This window comes from Bombus affinis, chromosome 15 (genome assembly GCF_024516045.1).
Source record: "Bombus affinis isolate iyBomAffi1 chromosome 15, iyBomAffi1.2, whole genome shotgun sequence".
NCBI classification, from domain to species: Eukaryota; Metazoa; Arthropoda; class Insecta; order Hymenoptera; family Apidae; genus Bombus; species Bombus affinis.
Window position 1 is genome coordinate 7376313 of NC_066358.1, and position 23361 is coordinate 7399673.

The following is a 23361-nucleotide window of genomic DNA, read 5'->3' on the forward strand; positions in this document are numbered from 1 at the left end:
GAGTTTCACTTCTGCGTGACTCGAGTGAATTCGCACAAGCACCAGGTTATCGAGGCGAGGCCCAACGTATATCCACGACGCGGACACCTTTCTCCCGCCATTACACCGGTCGTTCGGAAGCCATTACACGAATAAAATTAGGCGACGGTCCGCGAGCGAGGCGGCCCAGAGAAAAAAGCGACTCTCGGGATAAATCTTAACCAACGTAAGAAGCGGCCACGGCGAGTACGTTCCTCATTCTACGCGGGCCTCGATCAACAGCTGATTCGAGAACCGACTGGAGAGCCTGCGTCCGCCTGGGCAAAAAAATTGATTTCTCGATTCCGAGTACCGGATCCGAGGCATTGCATCCCCGTTTCCGATCGCGTCGGGTTCGCGGAACGTCGAGGCAATCGAGCGAATTTACGATCAACCCTCGAGTCAACGAACAACAAAAGTCCGAGCACCGTGTTACCGTCTCTTTCTCGTTCGGGGATTCGTATTCGTAGCCACCCTTATGCCTAATACATCGCGAGCACTCGCGGCGAGCCGACGTTTTTACAAGAGCCGAGGCACAGACCGCAGGAGATTTCGTCTCCTGGAAAGGTGATGCGGCCGATCGAGGCCCGATATCTCGATCGGCCGGCAATTAATAACGTTGATACGAGAGCCGCGCTGTGACGCAAGTCCTACGGCGACTCTGCGCCGAGAGAACCATCCACCGATCACTCGCAAGATGAGAAGCGTTCGTGTAATACAGGATGACTTATAACCGACGTTGCCGCGGTTCAAAGAGGGTGATTCCGCGGGGAATAAGAAGTCCAGGCCGTAGAACGGAATCATTCTTCGTTTCCGAGAGACTTCGCTTCTCATGTTCGGTTTGCAGCGTGTGCGTTTCATTCGTCGACTGCTACAAACGATAGATAAGATGATAGACCAGTGTGAGAGAAATAAAATGACAATTTTGATAATGTCTTTTGTAACGATGTTTAGGTCGGTTGAGATTCATGTCGAATCCAGTGAAGATCAGGCAAACTTAAACCGGACTAGGTAAATTGTCGATAGTTTGGTACAGAGACGCGTACTCTGTTCGTTATTTGCGTGGCGACCGACAAAGGTAACTGACGAAGAAAGAAAGCAAGTTTGTCACGTGACAGGCAGCGTGACCAATTTTCGGTAATACGGTACGCGTTTTAAATTATTTATGAATCTTAGACAAGCAACTATTGATAGAAAATATACAAAATTTTGAACAAAGGATCAACCTACCCTATTTTGTCCTACCTAGTGCTCATACCCAAAAATCGTACCATACGTTCCTGACGTATTTCCCACGTAAAATGATCCCTAATTACGCTACCAATGAAAGGCATCCTAGTTATAGTATCAATGCCAATTACAAAGCAGCCTGAGCACAACGTAGAATCTGACGTGAGCTAAACGGAGAAGAAACGTCGAAAGAGCGGACGAAGGTGAAACAGAGACCACCGTAGGAGAAGTGGAAGAGAGAGCAGCGGATTACGTTGGAGTAGAGGCGGCAAAACGTCCGAACGAAGGAAGATTGACTCGGTGCGTGTGGGCCGCTCTCCCAGCATCAATTAGACGTCGCATGGAGGAGTGTGCACGCGTGCACGGGCACACGGATGGTTGCGTGAGTGTGCTGTATGCACCGGTGCACCGGCGTTGGATCGTCCATTGTGTTCCATCGGACCGGTGGGCTCGCAAAGATGGCCGTCTCCGCGGAGCGGAGCGGAGTGGCGCGGCGCGGCGCGGCGAGCCGAGCCTGGAAAACGGCAAAAACCGAGGCCGGCCGAGACCCGCCAAGTGTTTCGGGGCCGCGACAATTAACGACCGCCGGGCGAAAATCGTTTTATGTTTTCATCTTGGCCAGACCGCGCGATCCTTTCTTTCGGACCTGCGAGCTGATCGACGCCGAAATACCCCCGCCCATTCGTCGCCTCGTTGCGAGAGGATAAATTGCGATTGATTTGTGCGGCTGGTGGATTCGTTGGATGGACGTCGACGATCTTCGCGGCGTTGCTTGCGTTTCTTACGAAACGTGTATCGAGCTTTTTTCAGACTGAACGACGAATTTAAGAAGAACAAATATATCGACGATGTGATTGGTTTCAGATGCTGTTAACGTCGTCCGGAGCGAAGATTAAATTTGTTACAGCAGATTGAGTTTCGGGGGTGAAAAGGTTGCTTGGAAGACACACGCAGAAAGGGGTGAACGATCGTAAAGTGTGAATCGTCGAAGATACGATTGGTTTCAGGTGCTGTTAACGTTTCTCGAGTCTGGAGTGGATTTTTTATCGAGTTTAAGCTTCGAGGGTGGGGAGGTTGCTTGGAAGAAACATTGTTGTTAGGAAGATCGTTGTTAGGAGCTGTGAACAGCTGTTCTGATAAAACGTTTGCTTTGCATGCTGGAAGAATTGGTTGAAAGAAGTTGAAGAAGAGATGATTTTAAGAGACATTAGCAAAATTGATTGCAAAGCATCCAAGAAGAGATGGATGAATATATCGAAGATGTAATTAATTTAGGAGCCACGTGACATTTTTAAAGCGTAGATTAGGTTTCTTACGAAATGATGAGTTTTGATAGTGGGACAGGTGATTAGGAGAAATGTAAAAAGGAACGTGAATGAATATACTGAAGATACAATTAGTTTCAGAAGATATTATCAATTTTAGCGTGTAAATTAAGCTTCTTATGAAGCTTTTATCTTCACTTTAATTAATATTAATTACGAAAAAATACAAAATCTAGCACATCGAAGACGCAAGTTCTTTTTAGAAGCTATTAACATTTTTGTTAAGTGTAAATCACGTTTCTTAGGGAACGTTCAGTCTTGAAGGAGAAACGTTTCGTTAAAAGAAATTCCAAAAGGGATGTAAATGGATATATCGAACATGTAATCGTTCTTAATACTTTTTGTTTGACACTTTTAAAATGTAAACTACGTCTGCAACGTAATGTCAGGTTTTGACAGAGGAAGAGTTTGTTGGAAGAAATTCACAGAGGGATGCGAATGAATATATCGAACATCCATAATGTACATTACGTTTCTTATGGAATATTAAATTCCAAGGATAGAAAAGTTGATTGAAATACAGCCAGCGTTCATTGGATCGAGACAGTAATCCGATATTACGAGTGTGATTCCACTATTAAAAATAAGTTAAAATTCCATCGTAAACGTTACTTAAAGATGATCGATATAATATTCTCGTGTGGAACGTAGCGAGGAAGATTGCCGAGCGCAAAATGCGATTCTCGATCGTCGAAGAGAAAGAAGACAAGTAATTAACGCCGTGGCGGACGGGCCAAGATGAAAACATAAAGCGACTTCCGTCCGGCAGCCATTAATTGTCGCTCGCATCGCGGCTGATACCCCGCGGAACCGATCAGTTCGCTTTTTATCGATTTCTCGTGCCGGGAATTTTTAATAGTGACACCACGCTTCACGTACTTATGAGACCTGGACGATTCGCTCCTAATTAAGCAGCACGCTCGATCGATCCTTAAAATCAAACTTCTCCATCGTTATTCATGATTCGGGGAATTTATTGCTTTGTATTTTCTGCTTTCGACTCGCTACATTTTAATTACCGCCGGCATTTCCAAGCGATATCAGGTTATCGGTTACAGGCATCGATAAATCGGAATAGCGCGTGCAAATAATTTGTCCGTAATCTGTCTCGCGTAATGCGTACTGCAAAATAATCTCACGGACTGAAAAGCAAGTAATCTGTGGGCTTTTATATCATTTTAAATTAGATAATTTCGACTGTTCTGTGGAGATCATTTCTAAACATCTTGAATTCATGCCTTTTGCTTAGGATTCCACATAGAGGAAATAATATTACGTGAGATAAATTGGATAAATTGGAATGAAAAGACGACACGAATCGAATGAAATAAATAAATAATATTCCTCTTTTAGTTACGTTCTACCACGTTGCAAAATAAATTAACATTCGTGCAATGGTATCAAACTGTCGCAATCTTTTAATAAATACAAATATACCTAGGAAATATTCATTCGCGACAAGCAGATGAAAAGCCATCAAATATCAAACTTCAAATGCTTCTAATACCTAGGAATCTGATTGCAAAGAAAATCGTAAGGACCATGTCCGCGATTCTATATAGCCTTAAAGAAATCCTTCGCAAAATCCTCGGCCACCATGTTACCGTACAAACAAATCTCATAAGACCAAGGATAAGTATGTATATTAAAAAGCAGGATTTAGCTGCTTCATCAAGTCGGTCGATTTGCCCGAGAGGGATTCATCGCAGCAACTAACGGAGGGTTGCGTGAAAAGGTCATTACGCGAATAATAATCTCACTCCTTGCTTTTGTCACGTTTCCATCTTAGTTATAAACGAAACGGACTCACCGCGCAATGGAATAACGTTTTCATTTAGAGCGAGTTTCTTCAACCCGCCAACCCCTTTCTCGCCACCGCCGCCGCTGCCGCCGCCCTCCCCCATTTTTCCTCTGAAACACCCCCGGTCTTCGTTGAATTTTCATTCGCGGGTAAACCCGGCGCAGCCACCAGCCACGGGCAAAACGAATAAAGTAAAACAAGCGGACGACGTCGCGGAAGGAACTCGAGCAACCCTCTTGATATATGTATTTGCATTCATCTAGTACGAAAACGTGCACAGCCGCGATATGTACGTAGAGCGCGCCGGTGAAACCGCTTTTCTCCTCTTATTTTCATGGATTTGCGCTCAACGAGAAGCACCCTGCATTATTATACCACGCTGGACGATATACGAGACACATCGCTAAATATCCTTCCTTGTTTTTGTTCCGTTAATTTCACAACGATTCCTCTGTTTTTCAGAAAGAAAACGAAATGTTGTTCATATCACTTCTCATTTGACTTTCTCGTATCTGGAAATCTTCGTACGATTGGATCTTTGGAGGATGAAACGCGCTCCGAAGGATGCGTATAGTTACATATCCTTGCGAACTGTTGCTCCGTTAATTTCACCTGTCCCTCTTCGTTGAACGATCATTGTTCTTGTCTTCATCTCGGCGAACAAGATGTGCTGCAATATATAGAGTATCTTTCAATTTTGCTCAGTCTTCTTTAGGACGGTTGTTTATCGTCTACGTAAATCGAAGCATTTGTACGTTAAGAAACGAGTAACGAATGAAGTGATTCTATCTTGGAAAATACCTAAATCGAAGGAAACCCAAAGCTACGAAATCCGAACATAAATCAAGTTTCAAAATGCAATATTGTAATTATACAATATAAGAAGAAACTATATATATACGATATTCTAACTATATTTGACTATATAAACAACATATCGTAAGGATATACGCTATAAACTGTACATTCACCGATATGGTAACCGTACGCATCCTAGAAACCATAAGATATACCGTACATTAACATTGCAAACTTAGCAAGGGAACGTCTTTCTACTTGAAACCCCGCGCCAATCCAACCAAGCTATGCAACCCCACCGAACAGCCGAGTAATCCAGCCAAGAAACCGCAAATCCTCCCGCAACGAAACCGAAGCTAACGCCGCGCCACGCCACGCCGCCAACAAGAACAAAACGACGAGAAAAGAAAAAGAAAAAAGGGAAGTTCTACAAATCTCAGAGGGTTGACATTCGTCGTAGTCCGCGTTCCGTAGAACCGTCAGGCATCGTGGACAAAGAAAGAGCGCCGCGGTTCCCCCTGTCGAAATTATCCATCGCGGATGAATAATCCTTCATCGACGAGCCTTCAAAGGCAACGACAGCCGGCTCTCTGTCGGAAGCAATCAAAAAGATCCAACACTTGGCCTCGGCCGGGGCCCTGTGACTCTTCGTTCCTCTTCGTCGTATCGTCGTCCTCGTCCCCTCTGTCGCCGATAAATCTCGTCGTTTTGGATTTCGCCGTATTAAGAGGAGCAAAGAGGAGAGGCGGAGAGGGTCTTTTCTCTCACGGCCGAAAATAATACCGGGAACGGGGCCTTTGGCGGTGTTGGCCTCCGCATAGCGCCGGCGCCTACGTTTTTGCGACGCGTCCCGTCGCCCAAACGCCTGGCACATGCACCGGGCAGAATAAATCCCCGGGCATGCGAGGATTACTTGGTTCGTAGTGGCGAAAGGCCACAGCGACGCCGAGGGTTGAAGACCCCGTTTCCAGTAAATTCGCGCTCCGCTTCTCTTCGCCTCGCACGAACACGCGGATGCTGCTGGGTTTTCCCGTTTGCGAAAGAGGGCGAACCGCTTCCGACGAGGTTTCTCCAGAGTACGAGCGTATTTCTGCTTTCGGAAGACGCCCGGTGGTTGATTCGGATACCTTCGAGCATCGTCCATGGTTTTCGAATCCGAGTTCGAGGATGGTAGATAAACGGACGTTAATCGGAGCTTCTGTGACTGCGATAGGATGCCTGTGGGAATTTTTGGAGGCTACGGGCACCAGGTTTTCGAGAGGATGATCGATGGTTGATGTTGTCGCTTTGGAGTATCGTTAATAGTTGGCGAATTGAAATTGCAGGGTGGTAGATAGACAGACGTTAGTTGGAAGGTTTCCTCGGAAAGTATAGTGCTTTTATATTTTGGAAGAATTATTTTCCATACCTTTAAATTATCTTCTTTGAATCATCAATTCTCAACTGGTATCGTCCAGTCACTAACGAGCACGACAGCTTCGATCGAACTATTAAATCATCCATCTATTTCTACTTCGTATTTTATACGTGCTGTATATCGCATTTTGCATGATAATGACGCTCGATCGATGAAAAATACCAATTAAAATGAATAAGTCCGAAGTTAATAGGCTGCGAATTGAGTGTTTGAACGAGAACAAAAGATACCGTTTTTTAATATAATAGACGCACAGATGAGACTTCAAAGGATCATCGTCGAAGCGACGCATCTCTCTCGACGAGTGGTGGTTCGATGAAATCCGTGAGAGTCGAAGTCCGCTCGGTCGGAATGGCCACGGAAAGAGAAACGGAATGAAGAATTAATATCCCCGAGCCCCCGTATAATCTGGCCTGTGACGGCTTGGCTTTCCCCGGATGCCGGAAAACGCGGACCTGTGAAATTAAAAATTCATCTGGCTCTGGTACCGGATGGGGGTGGTTGGGGGCGGCGGTAGAAGGCGTGGAGCTGTCTCTGGTGAAAAATTGGCAGGCATTTATTTCCTCGTTAACGGGACACTGCAGCGTGTCCTGCTCGTGTCCCCGTGACCCGATACTATTAATTTCCTTCTGTTTCCCTTTCGAAAATCAGCGGAACCCAGTGAAAAATTCTAGGGGCGGGACGTTTTTCCACAGTCAATTACAGGACCTTTTCTTCCGCAAATTCTTCGGCATCTTTCAGGATACTCTCCTTCTGAAATTCTGTACTTCGGAAATTCTCTTCCCAGTAGAATTCTCCTCTCTCTAAAAGTCTTTTAATATTCTTTCGCCATATTTCAGAAAATTTTTCTTTCGGAGTTCTTCTCTTAGAGATCAGCATCCTTTAATTCTGAGATTCTTTAATATCCTTTTACCTTTATCTTTTATCTTTATCTTTCTTCTGAAACTATTGAATACTCTTCTTCCTTTCTTAAATCGCAAAAATTTTCTTTGTGCCTCTGATTTCTGTAATAAACACCACCTGTAATCCGGAAATGTTTATTCGTCCCCAAATACAATATCGTCTCGTTGCAGCTACAACTAGCGTTCGACAACAGGTAGATGCGTAGATTGTCTTCCGCCTTCTAACAAGCAGCCACTTTCACCGAGAATGGGGAACGACAGGGTAGAACGTTAAAATATTTACGAAAGCAGAACGACACGGAGAAGACCCACTTTCACGACGAAGGACTTGCCAAAGACGTTTGTCCGTTCGGAGAACCTGACCTCCGCCTAATGAAACGGCCAAGCTCCACAGGGACACAATGAAACGCTCGAAGGTGTCTTTCAGAGGAAGTTTAGCAGTTATGATAATCGGCAGTTGGCCAAAGCGAAAAGAAGCAACCCTCGCGACAGAAGAAGACCCAACGTAAATTACAGGGTAGACCGTCTCTTAAAAATCTACGCGATCCATAACAGGTGCCTGGAGAATCGACTGAAAAGCTAACCTGAACCGACGTCAGTCGAACGTTTCAACTGGGCTGCTGTTGGCCATTAATCGATTAGACCTCTTTTGGTTAAATGAAACGATTAAACACACTCCTCTGATTCGCCACGTCCAATTACTTTGACCAACTTCTGTCTAATTAATTTTTATAGGACACCCTGTATAAGGCTAACGAACGATTCCAGCTTCCGCTGGAATATAACCCTCATATATGACACAATGTCTCCACGTACGTGGTCTGGCCATAACGTTTAATTATGTACCCTGCTGTTATAAAGGGTTCACATCAAAGAAACAGACTAATTAGCATTTTGTGTATGGTGATAGATATATTTTCATTATTATAATATATTGTATATATATTTCAGAGGTAAATTGGGTCGATTCTATTTGAGTCTACTTTTTATACCGTTCTGTGTTCCCACAAAGTTTGACAAAATTCTGGGATGCTCGTCAATGCGTTTACAATTTTCCTTAAGTGATAATTCGATAAAGCGAAGATAATTCGAAAAACGAAAAAAACAGTGGACAGAAATAGCAAAGAATTTAAAGACGATTCAACGATAAACAAAATTCACTGAAATTGCTTATCGACCAAGGCCGACAAACACCAAAAATAGCGTACATCTCGCTGAAAATAATTTCTAATAATTTTGCAAACTTCCGCCTACAGTAAATTTGAAAGAATAGTCTCTGCGATATTTAATAAACTAATTAAAAAGTACAAAAATCCTACTTAAAAAACATATGTACGTACAACAAGGTAAATTAAAAAGTGCAGTCGGAAAACACCAAAGCTAAATTTCAGTGGAAATAACTCGATGAATGTTCGTCTACGACAAATCCTAAAAACTATACTAACCAGGACTTCGCTATTCAACGAAATATTCTTGATGAACCTCGACAGAAAATTCTACGGAGAAGTTCATTCGGCGTCGTTGCATCATAGCGTTTCTCGCGTCGATCAATTCGAAGCGAACCGTTCAATTCGAAAACCGCAGAGGCAAGTCAGCTCCTTTGAGGCTCACCTGCTGCCACTTCCTCCATTCGACCGCAAGTCGTAGGCGAGTTGGCCGTCGAATATCTGCAAATGTTTCGCGACTGCACGCGCGGAACGCGCGATACACGTACCGGAAATCCATCTGGGTTCGCAGAAGCGTGCGTGCACGAGTCGTGGATTCTACGCGAGGAAGAAACACACCGCAGTATCCTTCCGGCTCCGGAAGACTGGCTTTCATCGTCCACTGAGAATTCGAGCGGCGGCGTTGAACACCGGAAATACGCGCGCTTCCGAGTATAATGTCTGAATTACATGTTTATTGAAGCATGATTTTTCGTTCGCAGATCGAGGTAAAACTAGTTTTTGAAATTTTGGGAATTTTACTGCCGATGTACTTGACCCGTGCGTGTTCCATATAACTTCATCTTCGATCAAAAAACAGAAATTGTATAAAAACGTATATACGTGGGTTTGATGACAAGTTCAAGATTCAAGTTTCTCGATAGTGCGATAAATATCGATAGATGTCAATTATATTTGCTCAATGTAGGTGTATATTGTACACCTACGTTGCTGTAGGCAGCTGGATATTGCATTTAATTGGATGTGATCTACGCGGAAAGCTTGGCGAATACAGTGTGTTTACCTTGCAAAAAGAACTGTTCTATAGAATTTTTCCAGGTTACAGCGAATATGTGTTAATTACATTTTCTCAGTGAATATTACGTTACATTAACGATGTTGTGTTTAATTACATGTAATTTGTATGAAAAAAAATACATGTTCATTTTGTGAGAACTGTTTTATGGAATTTTTAGACGAGTTCAGGAAAAATAACGTTCAACGGTGAAATAAATACGCGAGTTTTTTTTAATTAACGTTATGAATATTCCGTCTAATTGCATATGAACTTGCGTGTACGAAAAATTTCGCGAATAGATGTTGACCTCGTGCAAAGAGCTTCTTAAAGTACCTCCCGACAATCGATGTTTCTCTACCTATTTCGTATACCAAATACACTCTGATAATTTGTTCCTATCACGAAAAAGTATCACGAGCTTAATGTTTCAAACAGCAGAAGAATACTACGCGAGATACTTGGATTTATTTAGATTTAAATTTAGATTTATTAAGATGGGTGCCTGCTGATAATTAAGCGAATTCGAGAGATCTATACGTAGTTACACTTTTCTGGGAAATAAATGGAAACGCTCATTAATTTCCTAAAAAGCGAACCTGTCGTTCAGGTTCATAAATCCACGGATGGCAATGTTTCGCGAACATCCATCATCGAGAGTCGTTATCTAAACAGCGGCAGTAAATCTCACGGGGGGAGCGCGTAATCGGAGATTCTAATTAAAAAGAGGGCCGATGTTGTTGCTATTGTCGAGCTCTTCCACGTTGAGGAACGCCTCGAACCGTGACTATCTGAAATCGCGGCGGTCGCGTGGTGCCATTTAGAGAATGACGCACGATGTAACCGCGGCATTAGAGCAATGTAAACGTTCAATTAACGCCCGTGCTATATCATTACGCTGTCCCGTTTTAAACAGACTTACTACGCCTCTTTTTTCAGTCACTCCGTTACACATATTAATTTGTCGCTAAATTGCTCCATTTTCTTATCAAACGAACGCGTCAAGCTTAGACCTGAACGATTTCGTTCAAATGTAATTTGTAGCTCGTATAACTTTAGATAAAATAAAATAATATACCAGACAACGAATGAATTACAGATTCTTATTTAATTGCCGATCTCTATTGCGATCAAGGCTTGATATAATCGAGCGATTTATGAGCGCACTAAATCATTTTAAAGAGAAATTCGTTAAGATCGTAAAATGATATATAATTGTTCCCCATTTTTCAAGTCTCACTTGCAGTTCATTGTATTTGTGAAACGTATACGTAGATAAGTCGAACTGCAACTGAACTCGAGTTAAGGAAATGGCAAACACTAGTTTGAATTTTTAATTTTTAATTTCCACGTAATTTTAATCGGAGAAGGATGGAGACGATTGTAGGAAATACAAAGATACTGTGTATCTATAGACAAACACATACACTCCGGCTGTAAAGTTTGCAACGTTGCTTTTAGATGCGATAAATCTTTCTGGTTTTTCTTTTATTCTGACAAGAAAGAATATCATAAGTGCCATATCACTGAATCTAGTTAATTACAATTTTAACGCTATACAAAATATGTTATATAGATACATATACAGTGTTGTATGTGTTACAGTATTATACGTTATATATGTTAAATAAAAGTCGATTTTCTCGTAAACTGAGCCTTAAAAAATATCTTATCCATATTTTCTCCTTATTCTTTCATAAAGAATCACCTCGTGCCCGCTTGTACATGTCATTCGGCCGCACCCTGTATATATAATACATGAATATAACATGGTAAAGTACCATATCATAAATAAAATATTTATTTACCAAAGGAACTCGTTGTTTCTTCCAAAAATCTCGCATGCTCCGAACGTTTGAGCCGCGTATTTTCAACCGTGTAATTAACCGTGTACATTTACCATTTCTTCGACTCGAACGTGCAGATACGCGTCGAAAAGTATCCGTGAAAAGATTAAAACAGAAGCTTCTTACCACAGCCGAAGCCCAAAAGCTAAAGTAAAGATTCTCGAGCAATTTAGTAAATGGCACAAGGCAAAAGAGAGAAGTTGACCGGATACGCACGCAATTCGGTGCCATCTGTACTTCCTCGTTGATAGGAATGGCCACCGCAGCGCTTTGCTCGCGTGACGTAATATAGTAATAATGGTCCTAGTTTTTTTGTCGGGTAGACGACAGACGTTGGTACGGACAAAGGACCGGCATGACGGTTTCTGCGGTTTTGCGGACGAACGTTTTGCGGGCCCCCGAATTTTCGAACCTCGCTGAACCCTCGTTTCCCTCAGGGACCTGGCCTTTCACACCGTTCCCGACTGACGGAAGCGACGGAAGGGACAATTGGACGCGTCCGCGGGGAAACTACTTCCTCCCACTTACGCTAATTGCGAGAGCAACCGATGCCTCGCTCGAGGACAACCGGTTGCCCAAGAATTCTTCGGAAAAAGTATAAAACTGATGTGCCTTTCAGAAAGAAGGAAAAAGGCTATTTCTATTTTCTTTCTTTTTTCTTTTTAAGGGAAAGTTTCGAATGGCACTTGTTTGAAAACAGATAATAGAAGGACCGAGGAGTAATCGTTGGAATATATTCTTCGCAAGTTTGAAGGCTGCAGAAATCGCAGAAAGTTACCGAGGACTTGGAATACGTTGGAAATAGGGTCCCGAAGAATTGCGGAATTATTGAGAATTTTAGGGAACTCTGCGAATATTCGCAAGTCCGATGCAAAGGCTGGACGAGGATGAAAATTAACGTGGAATTTTAATGTCACGAGATTTTATAGGACGGAAGTTCGAGAATTGTTTTAAGAAATCTGAGAAAACGTACCAGTCGCTGTAAAATATGGAAATTAACGGACCGAACTTGAGAAAATCTTTTTCGAGTGAAAGAATCCTAGAACACACGGTATACGACCAATCGGAAAATTTTGCCAAATAAGAAATGGGATTCTGGGAAATTCGATACAGAACGCAACGGCGAAAATAAAATTCTAAAGTCGTTGATTGTCCGAAACGTATTTCTAACTTTATTCGGAGCAGTGTGTAGTCAACGTCGGCTTTATTTTCGTCGAAACGAATGGAACCAATGCTAAAACGTCATAACGCACGGTATAACTGCTATGGCTTGTTTAATCCGATATTCAACGGGGGTGGAGTTGAGAAAAAAAGGCAGCGCCAACGGTAGAGAACTTTTTTCTCGGTGTCCGCTAATGAATCGACAATTTACGAGAGTTTCACGGGTCGCTGCAGCCCCGTACATTTTGGCATGCTCGTAGCTGCTTCTCATTCATCCCTCTTTTTCTCCTCCAACCGGCCAGCGATTTTTTCTCCGCACCCCTCCTAAAGAAAACAGCCGAGGATCTTGGAGGAAGATCGTGAACAGGCTGTGTCAGTGATCGATGATTCCAACATCGGAAGGGGTGGCTCTTCGTATGGAAAACGAGGGGAAAAAGCGGACCTGAGTCAGGGAAAGGCAAATTTCGCAAGCAACTATATACTTCTTCCCCACTTTTCCTTTTCCTTTCTTTTTTTGAGAACGTTAGATTAGCCAGAAACTTTACAGTAATTAGATATTTCACGTTAAAATTGTTTACATAAATATAAATTAGCAGCTGCTGCGACAGAGATGCAGCAGCATTTTTTTTAGAAATTTATGTTCAACCAAAAGGTCGAACTAAAGATCAAGTATTTTTCTCTTAAAATAAATTTAAATACTAGAACTGCCTTGTTACTGCTGTCCAAGTGATCGTTCGTAATAATCATTCCCTGACCTTTACCAATAACTTTGAACAGTGTACCTTCGAACGAACAAATGAAGGAGAAAAATGAAGGAACGAAATTTAGGTCCTAAAGCGTTCGTCTTTAGTCTCTGAATTGAATTGGATAGAAATAAGAACTAAACAGAGTGAAACTGCAATTTAAAGTTCTCGTCTATGGTAACCGCAGCAAGAAAAATCTTCCTGTCTATTATAAGCTCGTTTGTGGACACGCTAACGTGACCGTCACGCCTCCGCTTCCTGCGTTCCACTTGTAATCCATTCCATCACGGCACTGTGCCGTCGATAATTTCCAATAATAACAAGAAAACAAGACGAATCGCCTAACCTGGCGTTTCTCCCTCAAAGTAGCTGAATCAACTTACGCACGCAGTTTATTCTGTTTAAAAATCCATCGCATAATACATAGCATAATCGGGTGTCCGTTATAACGTCAAGTGTGATAAATACCTCAGCAGGCTGATCGAAGATTAATTTCAAGCAATCGTCCGGCCAGCTCTTCCCGGTGACTTCCGATGGCACATCCGGAATGGAAGCGCTCTTTAAGATCCGCTGCGGTCGACGTTCTTCAAGTTATTTTAATATCCTTCAATAGTGACATTTCAATACTTTGATACTTTGAATATAGATATATTAATATTCAATATATTAATAATACTAATAATTGCTAATATAATTAATATTATGTATTAATATAGATAGATATTTTAATATTCTAACTTTTTAATTCTTATTTTAGTAGTGAATATTTCTAACGGTATTTTAATATCTATAATATCATATATTTGAATATTCTAATTTCAAATATCAGTATGGTTTCCACGTTCTAATATTTGTTAATATTTCAATATTCTCGTATATTTTTAATATTTCTAATAATGCGATATATGTGCGTACACAAGCTTTCAATCGTGCTGCAAAAATACAGAAAAAAAGATTATTTTTGCCGTCAAAAAGTCGCAATTACGTCATTTCAGATCCGTACGAAACGTTCGAGTCTTAATATCCAGTCGTACGTGTATAATGGAAATGGAAAAACAGGGAGGAACGAGCCTGGACGAAAGAATGAACGAAGGGCGTTCATTAGGAATCGTACGGTCGGAATTTCACGGTGGCTAACTGGCAACGAGAGACTCCGCTCGGATCGGCCGCGCATACTTATTTTCACGACATCCGCGGCAAAAGAAGCGACTATTCGACACGGTCCGCTGCGCTGCCGATGATAGTACTTCGAGTGAAATTGGTCAGTGTGCTGGGCAACGGCTAAGGCCGTCGAATCGACCATAGTTTACGGTCAAGCAACCCCACGTAATTTCCATGGAACACCCTATGCCTACTTCCTTCTTGTATCTGAATGCTTGCTGCCACTTCTTTACGAAAAATTTGTCTTTCCTTTAAATTTCTTTCCAGAGGAAGAAAATAATTTATTTGGTAGATACGGTGGCTCGGGAAACTGTTTCGACACTTCGTGAAACCTTTTATGGTACGAAGTTTACGTAGCACTTGCAAAGAATTTCCACGTGACTTGCGAGGCTTAAATAATTTTTCAACTACCCTTTTGTAGAAGATCAGGTAAAAGTAATTGATATATCTTGAGTTCGTAGGTATTGTGTTGGCAACTAAGTGATTGCGGATTTTGTCATTAGGTTGTATTGACATAATCCGCAACCACTTAGTTGCCAAGCCAATAGTAAGGGATCTGTGTTAAGGTACAAATCAAGAGGCAGGTACTTGTGGGTTTGGAAAATGGTACCTGTGAGTTTGAGAGATTAAAAGATCAAAGTAGGTGAGATATATCACGTAAATTTTAAACTGCTTACAATTTCCCCTTCATATAGCATTGTTAATTAAATCGGGTATTTCCTGTAAGCGAATGGGATCACACGCGATTATTGGCAAAATTTGAAGCATCTGAAGATGTGTATACGACAGTTACGAGATATTTATTGGCAACATACACTTGCAAAAATCGTCAACGTATTGGATCAGTCATTTATTGACTATGTTAATAAGCCACGATATTTAACGAGACCGTATTATTAATTTAATTGTACATTTAATTAATATTAGTCTAATTGTACATTTAAGACTAATAGTCATATTGTATACTGTATTCTGTAGTATTCTAAAATACTAATTTTGTACTAACTGTATGCTTGCAGTAAATGTCTTGTAACTTCTATGTACATACTTTTTCACGTCGATTTCATATTTTGCTAATGTAAACGGTGCCAAGGAAATATGAAAAAGCTTCGTACAATGGACATAATAAATTCGTAAAAGAAACTCCGTGCTAAATGTTTGAATATTTCCGCGAGTCGTTATATATTAAATAAAATGAGCGATACTCGTGTCACGTTATGGTGTAAAGGAAATTTCAAAATGTTTCGTACAATGCAAATAACATATTCGTAAAGGAAATTCTGTGGCAAGCGATCCAATATTCTCGTGTGCCATTGTAGCTTAAAATGGCTTAAACAGGCAGAGTAAAAGAGCGAGAGAGAGAGAAAGGAAGTTGGAAAAAGCGATCCATCAGGTAGAGAGGACAAGGAACAGCAGAATATCGCGCGACCATTCTGATTCAAATTTTTCGACCACCGTCCGTTTCCACCCCCGTTTCACGGGACACCAGCGCGTACAACGTTTCCAACGGCGTTTACAAAACACCGTTTGCCCGGAACACCCGTTAATCGTCCCGGAAACGCGCGTTCCCTCTCGAAATTGTTTGTCGCCCGTTTTCCGGCCCCGAAATCCCAAAATACCTTGCGCAATTATAAACGTGCGCGGCGGACGTATTAAACGGAAACGCAGGCGGACGATGAAATTACTATGAAACTACTGAAGTAATGATACAAGAACGAAATTATCTCGAATTATCTTTGATTTTATACGTTTTGCAACTTACGAGGAAATGACCGATTTGCGATATTAAATAAATTACGAAATTAAAGTAAAGATACGGAGAGGGAAAATCGTGTGAAACTTTTACGATCCAAAAAATCACGACGATCGATTAAAAGGATCTCATGAGAATTCTCAATAAGAAATAATGAATATTTGTGTAACGTTGAACGAGAGAATTTTCTATCGGGATAATGTCAGAGCCAAGGTAATGTAAATTGACAGGTTTTCACAGAAAGAACAATTAACTACGATTGCCCTTTTGCTATACGAAGGAATGTTTACGAATAATTAACCGCTGGTAATTAACAGCGACATAGCGTATCGGTTTAATTAACGCGCGATCTCTTCGAACGCTAAAAGATTCACCGTTTAATCGATCCTGTTGTTTGCAGGCTCCAGATTCGTTTCGACACGAGGGAATGAAACTTCCACGAGCTTATTAGCATCGTACGAATTCGCAATTTGATATCTCATAAATTAGCGATTGAACGAATTTCTCTTTTCTCCTTGTACGATCAAAGGCACGTTATACATTAAGACCTTTACGTATTTCCTGTAAAAATGACGTATAATAATGTTTCCAGTCCGAAGATTACATTTTCTGAAGTTGGAACTTTATCTCACTGAAACAAATTTCAATAAATTCTCTGGAATATTCTTACGGTATTATCAGAAATATAACGATAACGATATACAAAAAAAAAAACTGTACATTCTAACGCAAGAAACAAACATTCAGATTTTATTTCAGCAAAACGAACATAACTAAGTCTTGCAGAATATTTTTCAGTGTTCCGTGTGTAAATTATTGCTGCGAGCAGTGGATCATGAAAAACAATAACAGCAGTATGAAAAGAAATAAATAAAAATTCCAATTTTAGTTTCCTAGACAGAGAGGATGAACTAAACAAGCTGTAGCAAACAAACGAAACTTTTCAAATAATTTCCCCCGTCGAAATTATTCCCAGAGGCAGCGGATCATGAAAACCAACAACAGTATAAAAATTCCAGATAATAGCATCGTCTAAAGCTTGCGCTATTTAATCGGCGGAACGCGCGAAACATCTCAACTCCATTTTACCAAAGAAGCAAAAATTTGTTAAATACAAAACATACGAACTGACTAAGTAAAATTTCGCGGGATAATTTTTCCACGCTAGAATACTTCCCACCATATGCGATGTATCATCAACTTAAGGCCCTTTCAGGCATCGCCGAGCATCTGGAATCCTTCAATTTTCCCTGCGATACCGGCAAGACATCGATCCAGCCATAAGGCCGCTAAGAAACAAGAGCAACACCCCTCGAAACGGCCGTTAACGCGATGGAAGCTCGTTCCCAGGACAAGGCAACGATAATGGCCCTGTTTTGACAGCGAGACGGCCCCGTTCGTGAAAACAGAAGTACGCCTTCATTGTTGTCGGCGCGTGGAACACAGAGCGTGCGGGGGTGGCGCGCGACAACCGAAGAAAAGTAAATCATGTCCGGCCGAATCATCCCCCGTCGAGCTGTGTTGGCCAACAATGACCATTGTCCGGCCGATACGCGACCACTCGAAATGATCTCCGGTCACAAGTCATTAGCTTTCCATTTTAAACCACCCCCGCGTTGTACGCTCGCTCACTCTGGGGACAAGATCCTCTCTGGGGGTGAGTTTTAGGGATCACGCGAGATTCAAGCTCGTTGCTCGTTCGTTCATTGTTCGACGACCATGTATCTTGTCCAGGGAATTTGACACACTCAGGGGTGAGTCGTTTGAATTGTTCGAAACGAGAAATGGACGTTTAGATACGACATTCGGGTTGGAGTTATTAAAATTTAATCTGGCGAGAAGCAGTAGCTGTGAATTCGCTTCGACCCATATTAGCCGCGTTAGCAGTTTCTTCTTTCGTGAAATTATTATGATTCTCGTTACTACTAAACCGGGAAATGCGCTTAACGTGCGAGATGCGTATGTTGGTGAAAAAAGGGAATCCTCGATTTGGCTCGGAATTTAACTTAACGAGTTAAATTATGGTGGACGAGAGAATTTAATTTAGGATTTTCTGTGGATTATTTCTATTATTCTATGCTCCTTCGCGACAAGTGTAAAAATAATTAAAAGAAGTAATTCCCCGCGACAGAATTCACACCGATCATGTACAAATTCTACACAAAATTCGAAAAGGATTCATTTCTACGCCTAACGATCGCGCGACAGATTATGAAAAACATGAATATAGAAATCGTTTGAGGAATATCTCACGAACGTGTCAAAGAATCGGAAAAATCGCAACGAGACTCTACGCTTCTGAAACTTTACCAATGCTAACGCTGCTAAGTGGAATTCTAAAGAATTCTTCGACAGTTCCAAATTCCCGCACAAAAATTGGAAAACCATACAACTGACTGCGAGAATCTAAGATCAAGGAATCTTAAGAAGAGCAACCGATCGAAGCAACCTGCGCGATATCAAAAAAGCAAGGACAACCGATCCCAAAACCGAGGAAAGAGGAGCAAAACGAGAGTCTCGGTCGTAGAATGATTTACGAGCGGCAGGGGGTTGGTGGAAAAGGGGCGAGGATGAGAATCCCTGACGTAGCAGAGACAAAAGGACCCCCCGATAACCAAGTACGGACGGACTGTCTGTCGTCAGGCTGTCAGTGATCGTCTACGAGCGTTTGGCCCGTTCGTAAGGTCCACGCGAGCAGGATGGAAAGAGTTTTGTGGAACCCGCGCTGCAGTCGGGCAGACAGAGGCGCCATCTTAGTCTGCATTCCATTGTTTTAGATGATTCATACGCGGCCCCAGACCCGGAGGGCCTCCTAATTTATTAGTTTGAATATCGAGCAGAGAGAGAAAAAGAGTTGGGAAGAAGAAGAGGAATAGGAGGATGAGAAGGAGGAAGAAGAAGAGGAAGAGGAGAATCGACGAGACGGGCCAAAGAATGGCGAAGGGCGAGAGGAGCCGACTATCTGGGTGGCCGGGGACCGTCTCTTGTTTATACTCTCGTCTCCCGCCCTCTTCGGGCCCTTCTCCGCCACCCTTTCGCCTCGCCACGTCTTCTTTCCTCCTCTTCTCCTTCGTTCCATTTCTTTCTTGTCGCTCTTCGCGTTAGCTTGTCCCTTCTATCTCTTATTTTGCTTGACTATTTCGAATTTTGCTTATTTTTGCCAGCAGTTGGTCGTTTTCTGACGAGTATACTCGTCATGAAGAAATGGCAGTATTCTGTGTTACGACGAGTATACTCGTCGTGCGTAAAAAGTACAATAGTTAGAATTTACCGCTTAAATTGCAATTTAGTAATCGCAGTAAATTGCAGTGATAAAATTAAGAAATAAAACAGTGATTTCGTTACAGATTAATTTTATGTTGTCACACATAGCCTGAGTACACTCATCGTCGCTTACCTTTCCCGGCACTTTTCAAACTGGTCGCAACATCTAACTAGTTTAGTAACACGATGCTGTGAAACTGGAGTGGTTTGATTTAATAATACGTTAGTATCACGGTTTTTCAGAGTAGCAGTTTGAAGTATCTTGACGTGGTGAATTTGCAACAGTCTGATTTGGAGAAATATTGGAATAATATTTGGTTTGATCGTTTTAAATTTTGGTCAGTTTAAGCGGAAATTTGGAGTAATTAGACGTGGTAAGTTGGTAAATTCGAGGTGGTCTGATTTGGACGAGTATTTGAACGATATTTGGAGATTGTTTGAAATTTCGATTGATTTTGAGAGAATCCAAACTCTCTTAGTGATCTCTTTTCGTAAATGATAATTGTGGGTGTCTCAGAGAGATGAGTTGCTAATATTTACAACGAGAGAATGATGATTACAATGATGATTACAATGAGAGAAATTTGACGAATTTTTATTATATTTAGACAATAATTAAAGAAAAAAAGTCAAAGTGTTTAGTTAATTTTAGAAGAGTTGAGTTATGCTTCTTAAAAAAGGCGAAATTGATGCAAACGAATGCAAAGATGAAGATATTTTTATTGGATGGAGGATACTCTATCGACGATCGTGGAAGCTAATAATAACCGACGAAAGCAGCGGGGCGGATTTTTTAAATGCGCTTCGCCGCGCTATGTAAATTCCGCTTCCCGGCATTTCTTTTCGTTCGCGCGATTCCCTCGCGAAATTCCGGGAATAAAATGCTATTCTACGGATCCGTGTGGCACACCTGCTGTACGTGATTCGCCTGTCTAACGTTGAAATCCTCGGGAAAAAGCTGCCGACTACCGAGAACCCGCACGATCAGGGGAAAAACGTCGCGTATTATTAGGAAGACATTACCATGACATGTTCATTGAGATATATAAACCCTAATTGATCTGTGCGCTCCTAAAAATAAAATAGGAACGTCCTTGCAAGTCTTCCTTTGGTTAGTTAATCTCTGCCTGCCTGGTCAAAAATTTGGAATTAAAAAACACTCAGGTACCTTGTCTTTTCTCCCAGATGGACGTCTGTATGTCACAGAGCATGAAACTTGCATCAAAAAGTTGAAATGAAAAATACGGGGAAAAATATAAAATACGAGAGAGTAACCAGACTTTGCTCGTATAATGTTTTACGAAATATCATTTAAATCGTCAGAGATACACCGTTGCAAATTTATACGATTGTCCTTTATATCCACTAAGACGCGATAGTCCTAATAATCCAAAGTTCTCGTTTCAAGACTTCCTTTAAGGAATCAATACATTTCTATCTGTCGAAAACCTTAGAATTGGGAAATATCTCCTCTTTTCACCCAGACTGACATCAGAGAGTGACTATCGACGACTGGAGTATGAAACTTGCGTCAAAGAAACTGAAAGGAAAGCTGCATGACAAAATACACCGTGTTACCCTTGACTCGACACCACTGACCAAGTAGCAATATCTAACAAACACGAAGAAAATGAACAATTGGTCGAATTAGAGACCAAAGGATATCTACGAAATTTATACATTTTACCTACGTAAATAAGAAAAGAAATTTAATTTTACCACCTGTGACATCCACATGCTCTGACACGTATATCAGATACGAGATAATCCAGCACTAATAGCATTATGATCAACTACCGTTCGGTCCTCAACCAGGTTAAACCCAGTAGCCAGTGTTACCTTTGACTCGCCACCATTGACCACCTTCATTGTCGCTGAATTAGCGTCATCCTCTCGTTCCGTATCTCCGGTGGAGCTTACGCAGCCGTTTACGAGCGGCGGTTCCCATTACCCTGAGCCATGAGGCCCCATTCAGCTCTGCTTCTGCCACTATTCCCATCCCGTGGTTGGCGTGGCGTGGCATGGGCCTAGTTTTCATTCATCTCCAGTCCGCTGATGGCCCCGTTGACCTCGACCAGGACCCGGGATGAATATTACGTCGGTCCGTGCCGCGCTCGTAATACACTTCTCTCTCTTGCCCCTTGCCCCTCTTCTCTCGTCTTCCTGGTCTGTTTTAGCTCGCGTAGTCCGCCTGCTGGCACGTCCTTGTTCCACCTTGGTCAAGCAAGCCACCTTGCTCTTGCCCCGTAGCCTTTTTTTTCTACGTTTGGCCACGACCCGGCCGAAACGTTCCCATAAGATGCGTATCTGGATACGTGCCGTGAGGCCGAATCGTTTGACGGAACTCGAGCCCTCTCTTTTTCCCATTCGACGCGTTCTCCACGACCAGGTTCTCTAGTACGAAGACGTGACCGCGTCTTGGATAAGTTTATCGCACGAGCAGAGGATGAGCTTTTGGTGGGGGAGGTGGTAATGGGAGGAAGTGGTGATCTTTGGCTTTGCTTCTTTTTGTTAGAGTCTGCCTGTTGGAGACGGTTTGGAGAGGTTTGTTGAGGTTTGCTTTGGTTGATGAGGATTTTAGAGTCGATCTCAGACGATGGCATAGATTTTTACATAGTCCACTGGTAGAATACGATAACGTAATGATCTTTGAATTACGTAACTGAATTTCTTTGACTTTCGTCCGTTTTGACAGAGTACGTTTGTTGCATACGGATTGAAAAGGTTTGCCACAGTTTGCATCGACGGATGAGGATCTCAGGACTGATTTTGAAACGATGATGGTGTAGATTTGCATGGTTTAACGGTAGATTATACAGATTTCTCTATAATAGGATAACGTAACGATTTTCGCAGAGTCTGTTGGACGCGGATTGGAAAGGTTTGACGCAACCTGCTTCGACGAATCGGCATTTTAAATGGGGATTTCGGAAATGAAGATGACGTGAATTTCCAGCTAGTTTAGTGGTAGGTTACATGAATTACGGTGTAAAGGAACAGCGGGATGATCTCTGGATTTAGTAAATGAATTCTTTGACTTTCGTTCTTTCTGGCAGAGTTTACTTGTTGGGTTGGGAAGATTTGTCGCGGTTTGCTTTGGTGGATGAGGATTTTGGAGTTGATTTCGCAGACGATTATAGCGTGGATCTAAATAGTTTCGTGATATAAATGATATAGATTATGATATACATGTCCCTACATTAGGATAACGATGTTTGAGCGAAGCAAGTGAATTCTTTGATTTTGAATTCTTCTTAGCATGGAGTCTGTTTCTTGGAGGATTTTAAAGCTGATTTCTTGGACATGTCGATGGTTTACATTTATATGATTTAGAGGTAATAACGAGGTAAACGGATGATTTCTAAGTTAGATAACGAGCTAAATGATCTTTCAATTTGATGGTTCCTCAACGCTATTTGATAACGCGATCCAATAAGACGATTTAAATGTCGTTAATGATGTACTGTGACGTGTACACCAACCTCCGATGAAATGAACCCTGTATTTTCATCGGAGATATTATTCTGGCCAAAAAAAGTTTGTAACTTGAATCCACCGTACGTCGTGCATGACAAGACATTCGAGGTGGACGTTGATCGCGGAGACGAAATCGTAGAGACGCGAAATGATAGCACGGCCAGTCAAGGGGACACGCGAAACCGGTGAATGAAGCACGTCGGCCTCGAAAGTGTGGGAATCCTTCTTTTTCCTAGCGTATTTC